Source organism: Acipenser ruthenus, chromosome 3 (assembly GCF_902713425.1).
Source record: "Acipenser ruthenus chromosome 3, fAciRut3.2 maternal haplotype, whole genome shotgun sequence".
In the NCBI taxonomy this organism is placed as follows: Eukaryota; Metazoa; Chordata; class Actinopteri; order Acipenseriformes; family Acipenseridae; genus Acipenser; species Acipenser ruthenus.
The window spans coordinates 32,062,845-32,087,011 of NC_081191.1; the positions used below are offsets into that span (position 1 = coordinate 32,062,845).

General features: G+C 38.0%; 1 protein-coding gene across 7 annotated transcripts in view; it reads right to left on the reverse strand.

Annotated features, from left to right (window-relative positions):
• The window catches only part of LOC117394896 (triple functional domain protein-like), a 189,950-nt gene that overhangs the window by 159,909 nt on the left and 5,874 nt on the right, over positions 1-24,167 (reverse strand). The gene's annotated exons all lie outside the window — the stretch shown is intronic.

Below are 24,167 nucleotides of genomic sequence, written 5' to 3' on the forward strand. Positions count from 1 at the left end.
CCGAGTCACTTAGTTCACACCTTCCATCTGGATATTTGAATGAAAATTTACTGAACTTGGCTCCTTTCTTGGTTCCAGCAAGTAACCGAAGTAACGTTCTATCCTGGAAAGTTGGCAGTTTTTAAATGCTGTACAGCAGGTGTCCAATCCTGGTCCTGGAGGGCCGGTGTCCCTCCTGGTTTTTGTTCCAACTGTACCCTAAATTCCTTAATTGGACCAATTAAGTGCTTATTAGAAGCTTAATTGACTCAATTAATTAATTTAGGGTACAGTTGGAACAAAAACCAGAAGGAAACCAGCCCTCCAGGACCAGGATTGGATACCCCTGATGTACAGCAATGGTGACCCCTGCCATGTTACAGTAGATTCAGTTGAGAATTACAGATGTCAAGATGAGTGAGGTAAGGTACTGTATAAAACGATGTGTGGTGAAAAACTAGACTATTTGAATACAGATTTGTCACAGTCAAACTCACACAGCTCACAATGTCTACTGTAGGCTAGTGGATCACCCAAGATCCAAAGTTACAATAACCCTCACAGATGTTCTGCACTTCTTTGCTTTTACTAAAAAAAGACTGGAAAACTGGCATGTCCTTTTAACTGATAACACACACACACACACACACACAGACAGACACAGACAGACACTTCATTCTGCAATCAAAAGGTGATAAACAGTCCTTGAAATCCTCTCTTTCAGGTAGTACTGTGAAGAAAGACATTCCTGCTAGCACATTTTAGGAAAATCAGCTCTCGGAAATGTGTTGCCTTTGTCAGCATCTGCTTTTTGAAAGGCTATCGGAATAATGAAAACCACAAGCTCCCTTGCAGTATAGCCGCAAGTGTTCTTCCTCTGCACAATTTATAAAAAGAGAATGAGGTTGGCCATGACAAATTTGGTTGGCCATGACAAAATCCAGGTGAACTGGGGGTGGTGCGGTATAGCAGAGGCGGTAGGCTCATCATCAAAAATCGATTGCCTTGTTTCCCCTGGTTATACTGGCCCTCTTGATTAGCAGTATGAGCTCTGCCGACAGGGAGAGCTTAACCGCAGGGGACATGCTTTCGGACTCCACCTTCTCAGAAGGGAAAGCCAGCTGCTGTTTGCCCACCTCCTCAAAGGTGGTGATGGACAGTATGTCCACCTGTGGCCAATTTATGCTTGCAGCCCTATGGGGCCCCAAGGGGGTAGGCGGGGTCGAACGTTCCCGCAGTAATTTAGCAAGAACAGTTCCTTGGTGGTAAACAGCTGCCCAGATCTTTTCCATCTGCTCAGAGTCTGCCGAACGCTTGGAACAGCAACTCTTCTTCCTGTTCCGTGGGGGAGGGGAAGGATAGGCAGAGCTTCAGGAGGATGAGTAAGACTGTGAAGACGGTTTCCTGCCTGAGTTACTTTCCCAGGTGCGTCGTCCAGGTGGCAATGTACAGGGATGCTCACCTGTAAACGCCACTGGCAAGACCACTCAGTCAGTACCAACACAAGACTGTGGGAAGCCTTCTTGTTAGAATGGACTAACACCTTTGAAATGGTGATCCAGACAACGGAATTGAAATTGCAAGAAACCACAACCGAAGCGTGTATCTCAGTCCTGCTTAGTGATGCTGAACCCAGCAGCTGCTCTTGCTGCATGTGTGCTGAGCGTCACATTGCAAACAGGCCTGCGAGTAGTATCTGTAAAAACAGGAAAAAAACACAATGCGAAAAGAATTGTCTCATAGTGCTAAATCGCAAACAAGAAAGAAAATAAAGTTCCAGCCGGAGCTATGCAGTCTGGGGGGAGAGCACAAAGTCAGCCAACTGATGTTGCTAGATTTCTGGGAAGGAGCGACTCGAGCCGCTAGCTTCACGTAGGGCACAAGGTCGCAGCGGGACTTAACGAGCAACAGGCTGTAGTGCACACAATACGTACAATAGAAATTATTACACAATTAGTTTAAATGTCATATATAAATTTGTGTAAAACAAACAAAAAAAAAGTGAAATATACATAGATAGAAGCAACAAACTACTTATTTGAACAAGGCTCTCTGATCAGGTCAGTCTTGAAAGAAGAAATGGCAGAGAGATCTGTGAGCTCAGTCCTTTTGATACCTCTGGGGCAGTCACAGGCCCGGTGAGCAGCTTTGGTATACAATATTCAGGATTTGGGTAAATACCCATTCAGTAATGATTACATTTCATACTTGAAAGGTAACAGATTCTATTGATGACTTAAATAATTAACCCAAAAATCACCTCCAGAATAACATTTTTTTTTTTTTTTTAGTAAAAGCAAATAATTTCGAATTTAATTACAGCATTTCCCCTAATTTGTGGCTCTAGGCTCCAGGTTTTAAAATAGGAAATTAACAATCAAGGCAAGCACACACATAAAATAATATATTTATTCTTACAACTGGTAATAACACCGTGTAACAATTTTTTTTTTTTTTTTTTTTGTTCCTGGGTAGTAAGTGTTATTTCCTAATTGCTTATGCCTCAAAAGTATAGAAAATGACTATTATTCCCCACAAACTTTGCTTTTGTGACCAGGACAGTGATATTTTGAAATTTACCTATTTCCAATAAGAAAACGGGCAAATTTGTGTCTTTTCATTCACATAAAGCCAGAAAAAAACAACATATGAATCCAAATTAACATGTATTTATACTAAACTAATACAAAAATGACTTCAAAAAATTTAGAAGTGAGTAGTTTTTCGAGATTTACGATTATACTGTAAATCATTTTCACGAATCAGCCCCCAAATGTAGTCTCCCATCATGTTCTCGTTATACTGTCCTTCACTGACAACTCATCCAGGAGCCTCAAAGCCGTGCTGCTCCATAATGGTAACAAGTACCCGTCTCTTCCCCTGGCTCACTCGGTGCACCTCAAAGAGGATTACAACAGCATCAAGACCTTGCTAGATGCCTTGAAGTATGATGAGTACGGCTGGGACCCCCAGAAGGTGCTGATGCCACCACTGCACATCAAATTGGGCCTTATGAAACAATTTGTCAGAGCTCTAGATAAGGAGTCGGCAGCCTTCAAGTACCTTCAAGACTTCTTCCCTAAGCTGTCTGAGGCAAAGGTCAAAGCCGGTGTCTTCGTCGGACCACAGATAAAGAAGATCCTGGAGTGCAATGAATTCCCCAAGAAGCTCACAAGTAAGGAGAAAGCGCCTTGGAACAGCTTTGTCGCAGTGGTTCGGGGCTTCCTGGGCAATCACAAGGCCGAAAACTATGTGGAGCTGGTTGAGACTCTGGTGAAGAACTATGGCACAATGGGCTGTAGGATGTCCCTCAAAGTCCATATCCTTGATGCTCATCTTGATAAATTCAAGGAGAACATGGGAGCGAACTCGGAGGAGCAAGGCGAGCTCTTCCACCAGGATATACTGGACTTTGAACGCTGCTACCAAGGACAGTATAACGAGAACATGATGGGAGACTACATTTGGGGGCTGATTCATGAAAGTGATTTACAGTATAATCGTAAATCTCGAAAAACTACTCACTTCTAAATTTTTTGAAGTCATTTTTGTATTAGTTTAGTATAAATACATATTAATTTGGATTCATATGTTGTTTTTTTCTGGCTTTATGTGAATGAAAAGACACAAATTTGCCCGTTTTCTCATTGGAAATAGGTAAATTTCAAAATATCACTGTCCTGGTCACAAAAGCAAAGTTTGTGGGGAATAATAGTCATTTTCTATACTTTTGAGGCATAAGCAATTAGGAAATAACACTTACTACCCAGGAACAAAAATTGTGTTACATAGTGTAATCAATTATTCAGAGCAGCCCTGCATTTACTGAAAATATGTCTTGTGGTAAATCAATTAACATGTAATGCAAGCCCTTCATCAACCCACTGGCGTATTATTAGCCAGCAAATGTTTCACCAGACCAGGAGTTTGTGGCTTCAATGTATACAGTAAATTGACTAGCAGCAAATTGCTTATTTTACTCAAACACAGGTCTTACATACAATCCAGCCCTTTTTTGGTAATCTCACAGCCAGCTTCTGGAAAGCAGAAACAGGAAGCACGTTTGGTTGTTAAGAGACAGGGATTACATTCTCTGGTTCATGTTGTCAGGGCACTGACTGGATGCAAGCAAAACAAATGTAACCGTTTTTTTGTTTTTTTTTATAGTCAATTTCTGGTGTGGCTTTCCTTTCAGGCAAACACATGTTCCTCTTCCCTATGTCGGAATGATAACCCTGCAAAGTGTAGATAAAGCAAACTGATTACAGCTGATACAGTTTACTTTGTGAATGGACTCTGGACAGCTTTGCATGTGCATGTTTTATTTTACCTAAAACTGCAGGCCAAGACTATAAATGCAACGCGAACCAACAATATGGTGAAAAAGTACAAAGTACATACACCACTTATATACTGTATGTAAAAATATAAATGCAACATACACTACTTGCATACAAACCAAAAAAAAATGATGCTCCATATATCCATTACAAGCAGTTTTAGAAGCAAACTTATGTACAAGCACTGCCACTATATACAGTACTCCACTATATTCCTGTCATCAGGCATCCTAGTAGTGGATGTTCAATACTGCACTGCCTGTATCTGAATCAACTTAACACAAAGACAGTATTAGCAGGGAAGGATTTCGTCAGTGACAAGCATGTTTAAAATGAACATATCTGTTAACACTTTTAAGAGCCTGGGATATACTTTATTGCTGGAACAAATATTTGAATATTTAAACGAATATTTTTTGACATGTATTCAGATACAAAAATGAGATGTTCGTATTCGCTAAAAATGACACAAATACCTTGCACTCACCAGAAGTTGAGCGACAGTTTAAAAAATGTCCAATGAAAAAGAGCAATGTGTGATGTGAGATTTAATATATTAAAAAAAAAAAAACAGCATCAACACAGCTGCTCTTGAGCCTCTATTTAAAAGTTTTAGACAGCAAAAAGTAAACAAACCAGATTATGCACGCGCATGCATAGTGATCTCTATGGAAGGCCAACTGGGTCAAAATGCGCTTAGAGCAAGTCAGCTTTAGAGCGAGTCAATCTCATGCAACAGAAAAAAGGCAAGCACGTCATTCTGAAATGCCTCGCTTAAAAACAGTGCCCAACTTAATGTCATTCTACGTTTAGAATTAGGCATGTTTAAAATTCAAAAGGTAAAGCACAGCACATGGTTAAGCTAAAGAATCAATAAGTGCAGGTACATTTATTAACACCCGAACTGCCACTGCAGTCATTTTGACGGTTTTCACTTTTAAATTTGAAATTACTCTGCGTGTGTGAAAGATACGCGGTTGTCCGTTCTTGACTTTTCCTAAATTAATGTATTAATACACTGATGGCGTTTGAAAGGCAGGATCGTGAAAATAAGGAAGTTATAATCCCCTCTACCTTTGACTGCCTTTTACAATATATGTTTTTATTTTAAATATACAATACAATATCCTATTTAAAGGGTACTGCGTAAGTCCACAGTAATGTCATTTTAAATCTTCATTATTTGTACATGGTTATTTTTTTAAACAAAAATGAAGAGTTTTACATACCTAAGAAAATAACGTTTAAAGTTCTAAAGCTGTCTTCATTGTGTGTATAGATTGATTCTGCTGTGGTATAGTTTGCAGTTATTTAAACTTTTTTTGTTTGTTTTATCTTTCTGTGTCAACACTATTTACTTGTACTGTCATGCACCTGACACCCACTGCAGCAAGTGTTGGGAATCTTGTTTTCATGTTTAACTCGTTTTTATTTACAATGTCAGAGTAATCACAGTATTCATCCTGAGAAACAACAAAATGTTAGCTATGCTGAGATACTATGCTTCCTTTGGGTCAGAGACCCAACAGGCATCGAAAAACGCAGCTGCAGGTTGATTTGTAGTGTGCTGTTAAGAAGTGCTTCTCTGCCAGCTGCATGGTTTACATTCGTTGGCACTGTTCTTCGCCCGCATTGCGAGGTCACGCATGTGATTTGTCACAATGTGTGAACGTATCACAGATTCTTCAGATTTTGTCAAGGTATGTATGATACAAGGTGTAGGGTTGCATCGATAAAAGATTTTCCACATCACGGTACAAGCTGAACAGAAATATCCCGATATCGGATCTACAGTAAAACTGATATTTTCTTTCAGATAATTTTAAAGAAAGGAACCGTTGCATTAATGTCAACCATAACAGTATAGAATCGAACTTCAAAGAAAATATAGGTATTTCATGGAATTGTATTCTTTTAAACCTCCATAAATAGTACATGTCCAGACAGTAAATAGATTACATCACTAAATACAGTTTAATTTCAGTGAATGATGTTGAATTAAGAAAAAGAAAAGAACATTGCCTGCAATCGGGAGCCAAGCTCAGTTAGTTACATAGAGCAGATACAAATATGGATACTGAATGCTTTAGTAAGCCTTTCTAACTATACATTACCTACATGAAGACAGTATAGTGGACATTATACTGTAGTGGTGTGCAAGACTAGAAATAACCTACTGAAGGGATCAACAAAGTAATCTGTCTGCTTTCTCCTAGAAAGGTCTGCTAACGCTGTGAGGGTCACTCATCCTCCTAGACAAGCTGTATGATGTGCAGGGGTTTAAAAAGAATAAAAATAAAAATGACTTTACAAATTCACAGAACAGCAGTCCACCTGGGTAGGACTAAATCAAAAGACTGCCACAGGAACACCACTATCAACATTAGGAAGGAAGTCGAGCTTTCTTACTCCAGATCAGTGAATGCAGTGAATGCAGTGAATGTGAAATCCACTATTCATTGAGCAAGCATGACATTTTCCAGTGTCCCCTTCTTGTAAGATCACTGAAGTCACAGAAACATGACCTGTCTTGTTAAGTATATTCTACACTGTACTTTCCTATTGGCAGAATTGATACTGTATTTTATAGCCACTTGACTGTTACCTCCTTACACACCACCAGCTGGACACTTAAAATATATCTTTGGAACTGGGTGAACTTCTCTCTTTACAACCCAAAACAAAATATAAATATCCCATTCACTATTGAAACATACACATTTGGTTAATATGATGGCTCAAATGGATCTTCTATTTGCTAAAACCAACGCAATGTGGACACACAGTACTACTATGGACACATTTTGTCTGCAAGTCTCTTTCTGTTCATTAACGATATGCAACAGCTTTTTTAATGCAATACAGGATTCAGATTTTGTATGAGAGGAGGGGCGGCAAGAATAATACAGCTTCAGTAGTAATTTAAATCAGTTTATTTAAGAGACCACGTTTATTTTCTTCTCCCTAAATAATATTGGTATGAATAAAAGGTATGTAAAACGCTACATCCCCTGAATAATATTGCCACAATACAAGCCAGACATTTAGTTAGCCATGTAACATTTTAGTGACAGGTCTGCACTCTGGGGTACATTACAGCATCTACATGTTCCTCCCACATCCCAGTTCTCCTTACCAAGGCTCACACTATGCACCCTGTGAGACCAGAATCAAAAGCCTGATTAAGAGACAGAGCACAATCTGTTTCATCACTTAAAAGAAGGTTTGAACCTACAGCTTTTCTCATCTTATCTTTAAATCAGCGACAAACTTTTTTTCCCCTCTTCCCTAATCCCCAGGCACAGGGGGGTCTGAAAATGAAAACAGGCTTTTACATATGTAGGAGAAGTTGGCTCATTATACAAACCAATGAGACATTATAAAAGGGAATAAATGAAAGCTTTGACAGTAGCATGGTGCAGCAAAGTACAGGCAGCATTATCAATACTGGAACAATTCTCTGATTTTTTTTTATTTTTATTCTTTAACAGCAATTACAGTACAAACTCTGGCTTGCTTGTGATTTTTAAAACAGCCTATTCCAAGTTTTCCATTGCGCATACAATACTGTATTTTTATTCAAGCTGTCTATTCTTCTATACATTGTATTGCAAACCAGTTTTGAGTTGGAATTGAGCTTTAACCTGATTGAAGTGTGTAGGTTCAGAAGCATTGTTATTCCAAACCGATTGAGATTAGCATATTGTTTTTTGCTTTCAGATTCAAAACAATCAAACTACAAAAGGATTGACTCATTGTGTATTCACTGAAGAGCATTTTTTATTTTTTATTTTACACCTTTAAAATGGTCATCAACAGATGTCAGATTGTATCTTGCATGATCCTGGTCTAGCAACATACAGCTCTCCAGGATGTCTCTCTTGATCTGGAGGTATCATATTCAAGGCTGTTGATGGGCTTGACAGCAGAAAGAAACAGTCATGATGCAGCTAAAACTAAAGTCTGAAGAAAAAATGCCTTTTGCATTTTGCAATTTTTTGTAAAAAGCATTGTTTTCATTTGTTTAAATGATACTCGGAATAGAGAAGCTTAAGGTTCTGTTGAAGGTTGAATTCTTACCCATATACAGATTATGCATCCTTCATCAGGTTCATTAGTACAAAGATATTTGTTATTTGCATAACACTTGCAATACAGGGACAGCTAATGAAGCCTGTCAAAATAAATATTCAACCTGTGATTGTCTGTTCCATTAAAAATTGGGAATATTAATGACTACGATTTGATACAGTTGAAGTATAGGAGCTTGGTAAATTGTGCATGTATTATGATGTTTAACTACACGCAAAGAGCTGTTTGACTGCTTGTCAAAGAAATGAATGTCTACTTCAATTTTACTTGGCTGGTTCACCAAGCAATAGCATAACCATGCCTACAGGGTGCGATGAAAACGGCAACTTCATTCCTTGTCAAAACACACAGCCACAACCCAGACAGCGAGAGACTTACGAAAACAAAACAACTGGATAGTGCTACCCCACACTGATGATGTGTGGATCAGCTCAACTGTAAAGATTTTGCCTAAATGAAAACAAGACCAGCAGAGTATAAACTGCAACGAAAGCATTACACCCTTAGTACCCCGAAAGCGAACAGTACATTCAGGGTACTTCAAAGCCAAAGAGATACATATGGTGCTTGATGATGAAGAGTTGGACTGGCCTCATTACTTAGTAGCTGTACTTCCTGTTGTAGTTTAATTCTCATTGAAGGGTGTTAATAGTTTAAACATTTAAAAACCATTAGACAAGGGTCTTCTGGGATTAACCCTTACTTGTCCAGCTAGCTCAATATCAGTCACTCACACGCAACATGCATTCTTGAATCAATTTATTTGCAAGAGGGTGAAAACACCTTAACAACTTCAGTGGCAGGTCTATTCTCACTGCCCGTTCGCTGTCAACTACATGGAGTTCCCATAAGCATACAATTGAGCAACTTAAATGCTTAACGACAATATATAATAAGCTGTGTAAAAGAACCAAGGTACCGAACCACACATTGCTTAAAATGAGCACAATCAGTGTTATAGAACACACAGCTATCTCTCCTCTCCCACCACCAAATATCAAAAGTGGATGGCTGCAGAATCCCATCATGTGACAGGGAATAATTCAGGAGAAGGTGCTAATTTTATAGGAAATTAAACAGAAACTGAGGAAGCTGGATTGGGGGTTAGGACAAGATTTAGCTGTACACAAACATGCTTAAAATCGTTACATTTAATTTATAATTCAGAATATCCATTTATGAATTCTCAAATCAATTTCCCATATCTATCACAATCCAAATGAATTCCTGAACTCTAATTTGAGCTTGACAGTAGAGGGACTGTAAAGTACTGGAGGCGTCATTGCTGTTATATATATATAAAAAAAAAGAACACTTGGCTTTATAACATTAAAACAAACTGACTACCTGGCTGACATTACTGTCACAGGGCAGATAAAGAGATAGTTGTCCAAATGAGAGGTTTTATTTTAACTTTTAAATCCTGGAATTTGTACTTTGAAAGACTACTGTTAATCTTTCAATAGAGTTAATTGATTGTTTAAAATACAAACTGGAGATGTCCTGGTTTTCACTTCAAGTGTATTTACATAGGAGCCATTTATGATTATTATTGTTCTACAGTGCTTCTATAGCCATCACCAAGCAGCACTAAGTAATATACAAGACACCAGCTGCATCAAAGAGTGGAACTATTTCCACTCTGTCCAGTACAAGGGGCCATTTCATGTGTCTGTTGTTATTATTTTTATTTTGTTTGATAATTCACAGATGGTGAAAATAGTATGTCTTCAAAAGGTATACATAAACTAAATATTCTACAATTTAGCATTTTTACTGTTTTTAAGGTAAGCATTTCAATATTTAGGAACATTTGTTACATACTAACTTTGGAAAAATTGATCAATTTTCAATGTGCTAATGCTATTTTTTTAAATTGTGAAATACCTATTTCTGGACCATGAAATAAGCAATTTTTAGAGAGAAAAAATACAGGACACAATAAACACTAATCAAGAATTACCATCAGTGCAGCTAACCAGTTATCACATACTGTTGTGACAACACACACAAAAACACACACAATGATTTTCTCTGGTTAAAAAAACCCAAATGACCCATATACTGCAGTTTGTTTTTTGTTTTCACTTTTGTGCCCGCAGGGCCAGCACAGGTACATCTCAACAGTGCAAGCACCAATACAAAGAGACTTCAGAAGACCACACTCAGTAAATAACAACAATAAAATAATTCCAAACAATTACTATACATCCAAAGTTATATGGAATACACACACACACATATACATACATACAGGTAATGGACAAAAAAATGGAAACACCAATGTAATACTTAATAGGGCGTTGGGCCACTATGTTATCCCGCTCTGTGGAGTTCTCGGCGGACCGTTTTTGATGAAACTGGCTGCTCGCTCCCCAGGTTGGAATTTGCAGTCAATGGATCTGCAGTTGCTCGCCTGTTTTGCCTTGCACTTCGAATTAATGCACGGATATCACAATCCTGGAGTATGCGCTTCCGCCCACTGTTGCCCTTTGTTGATGATGTCTTTCCCTCGGAGTTCCATGCTGACATCACATTAGACACCGTTGCTCGTGAAACATCAGCAAGTTGAGCTGTCTTGGTCACTGAAGTTCCTGCCAAACGCGCCCCAACAATCACCCCTCTTTCAAAGTCACTGAGGTCTCCTCTTGCAGCCATGCTAGCCATAATTATAGGCAACCAGGCCTGTCCAGTATTTTTTTACATGACCCTAAGCATGCTGGGATGTTATTTGTTTAATTAATGAATGAGCCACGCCTCTGTGGAAGCCCTTGCTTTCAATATACTTGGTGTCCCTCATTTACCCAGGTGTTTCCACTTTTTTGTCCACTACCTGTACATAAGCATGTAGATAGAAATACATATAAATATATGAATCTGTGAACATGATCTATGGATATGATTTCTGTATACAGTACATTTTAAGTAAAATAAGAAGTGCAATGCATTCCACAAGAAGAAACTGAACTAAGATGGGGGTCAAAAGTTCAAATCACCCTACACCCAAATTGATCCAGCAACAAATTGTTTCATTTATTCACTGTGTGCCCGCAGGTCCAGCACAGGTACATCTCAATAGTGCAATAGTTACAAAGAGATACCTAACAGTGTTTTTTCAGTAAACAAAAACTAAAACAAAAATGGCCAAAAACGAAAAAATAAACATTTTGCTTAATGAAATAATAGAAAACTGGAAAATGTTTTAAAACTAAAATGACTAAAAATAAAACATGAAAAACTAATATTCTGAGTTTCATATCGTTTCATATAAATAGCACAGCCAAGCTGCAATGACTTCCTGCTCTGTAGCACTGAGGATGAATGTGTTTGCACTGTCAAAAAAAGAGAACTGAAATTAAGTCATACTTTTTTTTTTTTTTTTTTTGTATGCAGCAACTCAGCATGAACTTATAAATGATAGGTACCGAAACTGAAAAAAATTGTATGCCTTTCTGAATTTAGTTAACTGGAACTAAAACTAAATAATTTAAAACAAAAACTAAATAAAAACAAAATAATCTTACCAACTAAATAAAAACTGAAACTGAACTGAAATGCTGCAACTGAAAAACAGGTTAAAGTACCCATTTATTTGTCCTATGGAATATTTTAAATTGACTGAAAACATCTCCGTCACAAAGATGCTGAACACCTCTTAACAGATCCTTCAACCTGGTTACTCAACTTTTTAAAAAATGTTATAGCCACATAATTCAGATTATTTACTTGTCCTTTACAATTACACACACTTTTTAGTCCAGGAATGGGTGTGTTACATAATTATATATTAAAAAAACAGGTATGACTTGATTTAAAAAAAAAAACAAACAAAAAAAAAAACACTGTTCAACTGTACATTAAGTGGGCTGAGCAGGTTGGGACAACCCACTTATCACAAAAGCAAAATGGTGGAAAAGCAGTTGTACTCTTAAAGAATGTGCTGGGGTAAGATTCAGGATTCTCACAAGATCTAAAAATAAACCCCTCCCTCCTATAAGCAGAGGAAGAAAAAAAGGGGTGGAGGCTTAAACAGAGTACCTGTTACCAAACCGGCTGGGTCCTTTGACCTAAATAGAATCAATTCAATTTGAAATGCCTGTGTCTGTGCAATAAATACTATGTGGAATTTAAGAATACAGTAGATCTCTTTAACTGCAGTCTATTTACATCTGCATTGAGATGAGTTTTTGTTAATATTCAATATATTGTTTGAGACAACTACTTTTTTTTTTTTTGCTTCCCTACTAATGGAATGCTTCAATGATCAAGAAAACAACATTTCTAAATTTTACAAAGTTGTTGAGCTGAAAAGAAAAAAAAAAAGTTTTTGTTCCTTAACTGAATAGACAATGTGTAATTGTTTGGCTTCTAGGAATGACAGCGTCATGCAGTAACATGCTGGTCTGAAGTGTACTGCAAGTTAGGCATGCAATCAAGGAGGTCATTGATAGCGATTACCCAAGAGCGTGAAGCTTGAGCTTGAATTAACCACTAACAGTACACTTCAAAGTCAGCTGAAGTATAACAGTTCACAAATGTGTGTACTGTGTTTAAAATAAGAATGAAGAATAATGGTTTTCAGTTTTCCAGGAAATTATTTTTGACACAATAACGAGAGGGATTAGCTTGGTTGTTTTCAGCATGTTCAATATTTCATTCAGTAGGATGTTTACTGGGTTAAAATTATTGCCAATTTATAAAATATGAGTTTAACGTCGAGATGTTACTATGAAGGAATTTTGCCTTTGTTTTGACAAAGGCTAAAAAGGATTACTCTGGTCCCCCATATACTGTATTGCAATTGAAAAACACATCACTGTGCCCTCAGGACGGCTGGTGGTGACGTCAGTCCAGGAAGCAGACATACAATACTGTTTAATTACAAATACAAAGATTTAACAAAACAAAAACGCAGTACACAAAAGAAAATGGCACGTTGGCCAAAACAGAAAGACAAACAGACACGGAGCACAAAAGTATTGTGCTGGTTTAAATCCAGCAGGAATAGCAATTCTAACTTCCTCCCTGTCACCCATTATTCCACACACACGCACGCACACAGACATCCCCGTGCTCACATACCAACATACCTTTTTAATCTACACGTGTGAAGTGATTGTGCAATCCCCCTGCCTAAATATAAATATACATTTTAAAATCACCCGTGCTACACCACTACACACATACATATAAAACCTAAAATACGCACAGAGGCGGGGCACCCAGCCACAATCACCCATAAAAAATTAGGCATATCACTAAATTAAGGATGTATGCATCATTTAGCATGATATTTAAAAATGTATTGGCAGTACTGGGTACAGTAATTTTGGATACAGTGTTCTCAGCTGCTTCATAATGAGTTACTATGTTATATAAATGACCAGCTCTGGAACTTCGGTTGCTTACTATTTATTTTGACACACGTACCTGATAATGACAAAACAGCAAGCCAGACAAGTTAATCATGTACTGTAACCAATGCCAGAAAAAGCACAGCAGAACTATATCAGTGCAGGGCTGGGTGATTCATACAGTACTGAACAGGCCAGGTCCCATGCTTTTTCCTCTTTTAGTTCAATGTATTAGTTAGTTAAAATATATACATCAGATACTACAGTTTTACTGTATTTAAATGCAAGTTGACCAGAAATACATTATGCTAGCTGTCTGGACCTTGACCTAAAGCATTTTTATGATCTACAACAGAGCTACTCAAACCTGGTCCTGGAGGGCCGCTGTACCTCCTGGTTTTTGTTCCAACTGTACACTAAATTGATTCATTGGACCAATTAAGCTTCTAATAAGGGTTGAGTAGCCTTGCACTTCAATATAAATATTTTGAAATGAAAGTCTGACATATTAACAGATACACTCAGTTATTATGAATGATTATTATGGCCCAGACAGTAGCAACTTACAACCGATGGTTGCTGAAGTCACATTCTATTGCACTATACTGTCTATGGCAGGTGTCTCCAACCCTGGTCCTGGAGAGCTACTGTCTTTAGCCACTGATGATGTAGACACCTATAAAACCTGCTGGATAGGGGCTCTCCAGGACCAGGGTTGGAGACCCCTGGTCCATGAAAATACAGTTAGGTAAATACAACATATTTACCTCTCTTCCTTCCATAAAAACAGTACACTAGGTTTGGAGATAGTGATGTACTGGTTATGAAAGCGTGAACTAAATTCCTAATTTACAAAATAAAAGGATGTTAATTAAGTTTTAGAAGTGAACAAAACTGGACAAAAAAAAATCTAATAATTTACAGAACACCCAAAAACAGAGTTAATAATTAAAGACAATACATTTGTAAAGATACAGTACTTGCATAAAAGAAACAAAAAGTCTGTTGGACACAGACTAAAATCAACAATTAGCTTGCTGTGTCTACTTGACTTTTCTGTGCAGAGTGCACACTGTACTTATTCAAAACCACTTGAATGCTGTTCAAACAGTAATAGTGGCACTCCAAGAATGTTAATTTACCACACAGTACGTCAAGTCAATACAGTGTCAATTTGTATTCCAAGAGAATAGAAATCTACATCTTGCTAAGATGTTCTAAATAATGTAGCCATTCCAATGCACTATAGATCCTCACTATACTACTCTTTCTGGAAAACAATAGAATATTAGTACAGTACATGCCAGATTTGCTGTGGATTACACAGTTTACTGTAGAGGATTCAAGGCAATGAAATTGCCTGATGCCTATACAAATTCTAAAACTGTGCTGTACTTAGATTAGATTTATCAGGCCTTTTCCAGTATTCCAAAATTGGAGTTACTGAAATGTGTTCAAATTAACTTTAGTATCCATACTGTGAATGTGCCTTGTTTGACACCTGATTCAGTCATGACAGATTTAGCTGCCCTGAGCCCTATTCCTCAGATTCATGGACACTGGATGCTTTTAGTATCACAAAGTGAAAAACAGGACTGGTGATGTCAATCTGCAGAGGAATCTGTGGACAATGGGTGATGTGTGTTTTTTTTTTGTTTTTCTTTCTAAACCTTCAGCAGGAACTGAATGCAGTAAGCAAGGCACTAACCTTTGCTTCCATTCAACTCAAGGCTAGCCTTTTCAAGGCTTGGCAATTAAACTTGGCCAGAGGGTGAAATGTGCAAAGTCCTCAATAAATGTACTCTTGGCAATAGAAAACACAATGCTATGCCAGGCTTAATTTTTTTTAAAACAAGCTTGTACCAGTTACAAAAAAAAATCCCATAAAAGTTTAAATTGGGTGGCCTCCTTTTAAATTTCACTGTCATTTTATTAATATCTTTGTGGTGCAATAAATACAGAAATCTTTCTAAACCAGTGCAGACAGCAGATGCTCTGAATCTTAAGATCAAAGGCTCCAAGTCTCTTTACAGAGACTCTGCAAGAGGACACAGAACCACAATATGTTCCAGTCACTTCAACCCCGTCTCTCTCAGCTGAGCTGACAGTACAGTACCTTTACAAAAGGTTGCTTTTTGAACCTTCACCAGAGAATAAGTACCTACGACAACAACAAGCACCCCTCTCTCCCAAATACATTAACTACTGTGAATTCAGGTGTAGTTGAGATTAACCCCTTTGTCTATTTCCGAATGCCCTAGTGGTCTTTAAGTAGCCGTCATCAGCCATGTTCAATTTCACACCATGTGTTCCTTCAGCTGTGTAACTAAGGCATTCCGTCACTAAACTGCACCAAACTTCAGAGACAGTCGAACCCTTTAAAAACCTACCAGACTCATCTCTCTTTACTTGTACAGCTTGACTGAAAGGCTGTTCACTTTGAAGACAGTTGCTTTGATTGGTACTGCAGCTGTCCCTCACAGACCCATATATTCCCAGATCGCTTGCAGAGTTTCTTTTCAGGACAAATACGTGCAAGTAATTAATTCTGTGATATTCCCAACCAACCCTACCACACCACCTGCAGTACCAGTTTCCCCACACTCAACAGGACCGCAGTTTATCACTAGTAGTTATGGTATTTGAAAGGGTTAACAAGTGTATCAATTGATTACAAATTCAGACAATCAGGTATTGAGGTATTATTGTAAAGCAACTAGACTTACAGCTATTTATATTAAAGACAAATAAATAAACAAATACTGTACATATTTTCACAACCAGTATCATACACTAATACACACGATTAAAACACTGTCATTATTATTATTATTACTGTTATTATTATTCTCCCTCACTCCCCCTTCTCATATATTGAATGGTTTGGTCCAGAATCAGCTCGTCTCACTGTCCTATTGCAGCCGCTTAAGAGCTAATGAGAGGTTTTGAAACAGAAGTGCATCCGTTTGGAAAAAAAGATGTGCAAGGCTCCCGAGTGGCGCATCCAGTAAAGGTGCTCCACGTGGAGTGCAGGATGCGCTCTATAGTCTGGACGTCGCGAGTTCGAGTCCAGGCTATTCCACAGCCGACCGTGGACAGGAGCTCCTAGGGGGCGGCGCACAATTGGCCGAGCGTCGCCTGGGGGGAGGGAGGGTTAGGTTGGCCAGGGTGTCCTCAGCTCACCGCGCACCAGCGACCCTTGTAGTCTGGCCGGGCGCCTGCGGGCTTGCATGTAAGCTGCCCAAGAGCTGCGTTGTCCTCCGACGCTGTAGCTCTTGGGTGGCTGCATGGTGAGTCCGTAGTGTGAAAAAAAGCGGCACACGCTTCGGAGGACGGTGTGTGTTTGTCTTCACCCTCCTGAGTCAGAGCAGGGGTGGTAGCGCTGAGCTGAGCTTCAAATCATAATTGGCCATTACAAATTGGGAGAAAATAATAAAAATATTTGGCAATGACTAAATTTAAAAAAAAAAAAAAAAGAAAAGAAGATCACAGGTACCCTTTGTTTGTTGCGATCGAGTTATCTTTTAAACAAATGTTTAGCTACATTATTTCTTATATATGGGTCTAAAAATAAGAACGGTTCCAATTACATCTAATTGTAAAATGCTGACACCTTAGCACAGTGTTAAGAGGTTCTCTTCACCTCTTTTTTCATTATTTATCTCTCAAGGGTTTCTTACGGTTATTGTATTCTTTGCTTATTTGTATAGGTTATACACATGTATATCTCCATATTCTTCATGTGAAGTACGGAAGCAGTACCCCCACGACCCCCCAGCACTGATCAAATGTATTAAGTAGGGGATGACGTTTTTATATATACATATTTATTTTATTCCTTTATACATCTAAATCTGTATTATAGTAACTATGTAAATGCATTTGCTGAATGATTAGGAAGTAGGGGTGATGTTATTTCTTATATCTAAGCTAATTTTATATGTATTTAATTTAAATAAATAAATAAATAAATAAATAAATAAATAAATACATACATACATACATTTTTGTATTTTTATGCAACCTGTTGACATTTTCAATATATGAAGTTGGTTAGTATAATAATTATAAGTTCACTTACAAATGTTAAATTGTAAAAAAAAAAAATCCCTGTATGTTTACCCCATGGTACCCAAGGTAACAACTTATCTTTTCACTTTTGTTTTTGTAAATTTTGTGATCTTACAAAAAAACTGTCTTGTTAGGACGAAAATGTTGTAGTAGGTTTTGGCAAGGGTGTGGAACTAAAACATTCAATTTTTCACTCTACTGTCTCAAATAAATTTTTTATAGCACTTTAAAAGACAGTGTGGTTAAAATGGTCATAAAATGCTTGCTTGTGGCGTGCATCCATGACAAAAACATTTCGCTGTTCTTGTATAACAATTTCCCTCATTTTTTCAGTTTAATTAGATGATTGGTCTATTCACATTGACTTGTTCTTGTGCCCAACAGGCATTTTCAGACACAAAATAACAAGTATCTGTGCTTTTCAGTAAGTTTAGTAAAATACAATTTTAAGCCTCATTAGCTGATGTACCAATTTCTTGTATGTATGTGTACCACCATTCTGGGTGAACAGGACATAGTAGAGAAGGCTGGCACTTGTACTGTGTGCATTTATATATATATATATATATATATATATATATATATATATATTTCCAGAGAGGATACAGCGGACTGATCCATTGGATTAGAATGCAAGGAACAAACACTTCCCCCAGTCCTGGCAGTTTTACAGTGCCCCAGGAATAAAGCACTTTCCAGTGCTTTTCTGAGCACAGATTGCAGGTGATAAGGAATAAAGTTGTTATTAGACAGTGTCTGTCACCTGGCTCAGTGTGTCACAGGATGTTTTAACTCCTTAAAAGAACTGCTGCAGAATATTGGGGGTTGGGTTGTATTTTGTCATCACAGGTTCCGACTACAGTAGGTTTGGAATGGAATATCTTTGTTGTGGAAAGGGAATGTTCATCCTTAGCCAGGAAAGGTCCATTTAGATTTACAGATGTATCTTACCAAGATGGAATACTGATAAAATGCCCCCAAAAAGCCTAGTGGATAAGGGAAATAAGCAAACTCCTCCCGTGACCATCAGTAATGCTCTGAAGAAAGAGGGTATTTGTGTGAAATTGTCACATGTCCCTTTAAAATGACAACTAACTGTGCATCACATGTGTGTGTACCATGTTGGCCAAGTCTTTCACATTTCCCATGTATGCACAAGCTTCCACTGTACTTATACAACATGGCCAGGTAAACATCTGCATTTATTCTTTACAACACAAGAATGACTCCTCTCTGGCACAAGAGGAACTATCTGCAAGACAATGGACTATGTCAATAGCTAACCATCATAATTACTGTATTTCAAATGTATTAAAAAAAAATATATATATATATAGGCATTGCACTAAAACAAATGTGTTGCAATCATTCACGTTACAATACAGTAGCTGTGTTCTTAACATACTGGGGGGGAAAAAAAATCTGTACTTGGACCTAAACAAGGCAGCAGTATAGTTTGTAAAAAAAAAAATAATATTCTTCAACCTACAGAAGAATTGATAAAACGCAAATACATTTTTTCTGATGTGCATTACCCTTACTTCTGACTCTACTAAAACATCACAAATATTACTGTTTGTGTGTGTAGCAGCTCAAGTGTCACTGTAGGCCAATTGCCTAAGGGCTAACCCTTTAATACACAACCCAAAAAGACATGACTCACTCCAAATTCCCAAGATAGACACAAAACAGCCAACGTCTGCCAGAGAGTCCCATGATACTCTCAGTCACCGGAGAGAAAGAAGGGCACCTCCCATTCAAAGGAATCATTTGTTATGCTCCTCATTACCCTGATCTCTAGACTATTGAGTTTGTCAGCGATTTCCTGGATGCTCTTACTGTGGTTATAAACATGCTGCTTTGTCCATTTTCAATATGTTAGTAGAGCAACATTTGCTGTGCAATACCACCTTTGCTTTCATTGCTTCCCTCACAACAAGTTGGTTAAAAACTACTTGAGAAGGCCAAGGGTCACACTGGCGTAAAAGTCGCTCCCCCCTTTTTGAGACTTCAATTTTTAGGAAAACACCTTTGTGTTTAAAATAAGAATACACATAATTTGCAAGTGTACCACTGCGTTGCACTGACATGAAGAACAAGTTACAGTACGTATTAAAGTTCATTCAAAGTACTCCATTCAAACAAAATGTTTTCTACATCAGGTCATAAACACTTTCCTCCTCTACCAGCTCGTTTTTCTTTCACCATATTTTTTAATTTGTCTTTGTTTTGTCTCCAGTTACATACTGTTTTTTTCATGAATTCCAAACTCTAAGCATTGCGATTGCTGTGCTTTTTGGCAGTCAACAACGCACAATTTCAAACCTGTTTATCTTTTTCAATTTTTGTCTGACTGTCCTACTTTATCCTGTCTCAAAAGACACCTGCATTATAATATTTCATTGCAGTGCAGACACAACGAATGCAAGACTTTATAATTATATTCCGCTTTCTGACCAATAGTTGTTTGCTACGGATCTTAGGGGCGGGTTCAGTCTAAATGTTGACAAATCAATGGCTCAGGAGGGTGGGAATAAGGAAATTCATAGAGATGGACAGCTATTGTGTTAACAATGAAGCAGTATAGCTGCGACGTGTTCATATTCTGAAGACATAACTTTAACCACTATATTTTTATTCCACGTACACACGTCTCGGTCGAGAGGAGGTCAGTCAAGAGTCTGAAAGCTTGCGTTTAACATTCAGAATGACTGATGGTATTGAGATAACTAATTAAAACTTTAAATTAGAACAGTGGTTTTGTGTTTCTACCCAGCAACATGACCTGAATGCCACAGATCCCGAAAAAAATAATAGGGTTGTCAACAGTTAAGTGTGTGTGAGCCATAACCATGGCTGTAGTAATCCCATATGTAACAGTACTATGTAAAATTGGCGCAGAGCGAGTGTTATTGTCTAACCCTGCTTTAGTTATGTCTTTTTTAAAGATTGCTACAATACTATTCTGAATTCAACAATTGTTATTGTCATTGATGCATTACAAAATGCACACACACAGTGTGTGTATTTTGTGTTTTTACCTTGTTTAGCCTACTACTTATTAGCTCGCTTCGCTTTGCCATCTATGTAATTAAAAAAAAAAAAAAAAAGTCTACTCAATTATTTATTAAAAGTAATATTATTAAGCCAGGAATTACAGAGCGCTCAGATATTTGCATCCTGTTCTACATAGCCTCCTGGTGTGATCAGAAGACACGGTCACAAAACTAGATTTTAAAAAAAAAGCCCTTCAGTCAGCAATAATGTAGCCCACAAGGTTACAGGTGCAGTACCAACTGGCCCTATCAACACTAGGGGCATCACTCACAGCTGATTATTTTTAAAATAATGAATACAGTTGTCATTGAATTCCACACATTACGGTAATGTGGTACAGTATGCTTATCCCAGCACGCTTCTCAGATCATTGTTGCTGCATAGCAAGTGAAAGTTGACCTTTTCACAAGTTACAACACGTCCTGTTTAGGACTGGAGGTGTGCATTCTCCATCTCACTGCGTTCTCCATTCCACGTCTGGTTAATCTAATCAGATTTAAACACTGTTCTGTACATGATCTACAAGAAGCACACTGCAGTACAGCGGGATAAAGGAAAAGCAAATGCAGTACTTACATTTCTAAATCTGGCAGAGACATTATCTATTGAGGTGTTTTTTTATTTTTTTTTATTTAAGCAATATTCATGTTGCTCCCCGAATACTGCACGTGACAGATTCAATTGAACTTTATCATCAGAAACACTTGATTACCAAAACAAAATGCAAGTTTGCATCATTAAACATGAAGTTGTTTTTTGTATCTGGTCTCATATCAAATTACCAGTACAGCAGATTTCAGATAAAGAGGATTTGTGCTTTTTTTATTTTATCTTATTATTATTTTAAAAAATTTGGATGGGGGGTTATTAAGTGAAAAACATGTTTTTCTCTGCAACAGTTTCATAGTAAATGGCAGATAATGTACCATGCACAGCAAACAGAGGGGCAATTTAGACCTTTGTCATAAAAACACTCACTCGGTCCAGCACTGCAGATTAAAGTGCTGTGGTATTACTTCCTTTGCAGGCAATGCTCAGTGTAGTATCCCCGTTCACAAGTCATATCCTTGACAAAAACTGTGTATCTGCATTTTTTGTTGATTAAAATCCTTTACAATTTTAGCTATTTTTATCTGATTAAAACCTGTTAAAACCCCAGCCCCTCACAGACAATTTCCGCCTGGGGGGCTGTGCCCTTAAATAAATCACAATATCTTCCAAAGTATAGACAGCACAGGCATGGTTCAGGGCTTGAATTCAAGGTAACCCCTTGGGCAGCAAGACTAAAACCTCAGGTGTGATAAGTCTTACTCAGTACCACACTGGAAGGAGATATCCAGAAAAAATACATAAAAAAACAAACGCTTTTCATTTTTTTATGTTCTATAGTCATTTTTTCAACTTGTAGCATATGAAAAGAGCCAGATTTTCCAGTGATTCACCAACATGTCTACTATACTGGGTAAAAATTTGGAACTGTTTGAACAAAAGGATCAAAGCTAAGCCCAAGGGTACCCAAACCTCTCCAAAAATAAACATTGTGTAAATCTTTATGTCCAGTGATACACTAAGTTCTAAAAGGGATGTTAACTTCTGGCACCTCACATGCTACCCATTGCCACATGAATTAGCCTTTGAAAGGCTTTTTTTTCCCCTTATCTCATTCAAGAGGTGGGCGTGTTTGTTTGCACATTGATTACTCTGTAATGGATTGGGCTACAAACAAAGTAAAGGTATGAATGGAAAGCTTGTGACCTCCCCTACAATGTGATCAGGGAGACTTCACCGTCATCAAGGTTGTAAGACCAGAGCAGCAAAACGCAAGCTAGTCGATCGCATTTGTTTTGGAAGCATGGGGGTACTAGACACACTGGGAATGGGATATCTCAGCGGTGAAATGACGGATTTGAAAAATTCCTTCGCTGTTTGACGGTAGGAAAACAACGATTTTGATATTGAGTCAGCTTTTTTTCTCTTTTGCTTTTGTAATAATATTACAAATGAGTTATGAAATATAATATTTACGTGCAGTTCTGTGTTCCGCCCGCGGGACTAGAGGGCGTAAGAGGTTAACATATATACATAAAATAAAACACTACTGTAATTTGTTTCATTCTATTTCAATAGCCAATACTGAACATAAGATTTACTGTATGTCATGTTTTTCAATATATCATGGCTTTTATCTACAGTATATCTACAGAATGACTGGTGTCATCTGTACTGCCAGGGCCTCTGAAAATAAGGTACACATACAGTGCCGTGACAAAGTTTTTGCCCCCTGTCTCATTTTTGCACATTTTTCACATTGTATTTGGTCAGATTTATTTGTGGGTTGTAGTAGTATATAGAGGGAGTCTGAGAGAAAAAACGACACCAAAGTTTGGTGCTTCTTTCTTTTGTTTGGTGTGCAAGGTAATCAAACATGCAATCTTCAGGTGTGAAAAAGTAATTGCCCCCCCCCCCCGAGACATGGGCCCAATTGTGTCTGGCGAAAACCAAACACATTGCATTCCACAGTAAGAACCTCATATCAACGGTCAAGCATGGTGGTGGTAGTGTCATGGTTTGGGGATGCTTTGCTGCATCAGGACCTGGACGCCTTGCCATCATTGAAGGAACCATGAATTCTGCTCTGTATCAGAGAATTCTACAGGAGAATGTCAGGCCATCCGTCCGTGAGCTGAAGCTGAAGCGCAGCTGGGTCATGCAGCAAGACAATGATCCGAAACACACAAGTAAGTCTGCATCAGAATGGTTGAAGAACAAGAAATTTAAAGTTTTGGAATGGCCTAGTCAAAGTCCAGACCTAAACCCCATTGAGATGCTCGAAAACCCACAAATGTCACTGAGTTGAAGCGGTTCTCCATGGAGGAGTGGGACAAAATTCCTCCACGGCGCGGTGAGAGATTAATCAATAACTACAGGAAGCGTTTGGTTGCAGTTATTGCTGCTAAAGGTGGCGTAACCAGTTATTGAGTCTGAGGGGGCATTGGGTGTTGCATAACTTTCTTTAATAAATAAATGAAATATGTATCAAATGTTTGTGTTATTTGTTCACTCAGGGTCCCTTTTATCTAATATTAGGTTTTGGTTGAAGATCTGATAACATTCAGTGTCAAAAATATGCAAAAATGCAGCAAATCAGACAGGGGGCAGATACTTTTTCAAGGCACTGTATGCCTAGCAAAGGATAAGAATGTTGATTGCTGTTCAGTGAAAAAGTAGAGCAAAAGGAGTTACAGATACGGAATACAAGATCTAACAAGCGATT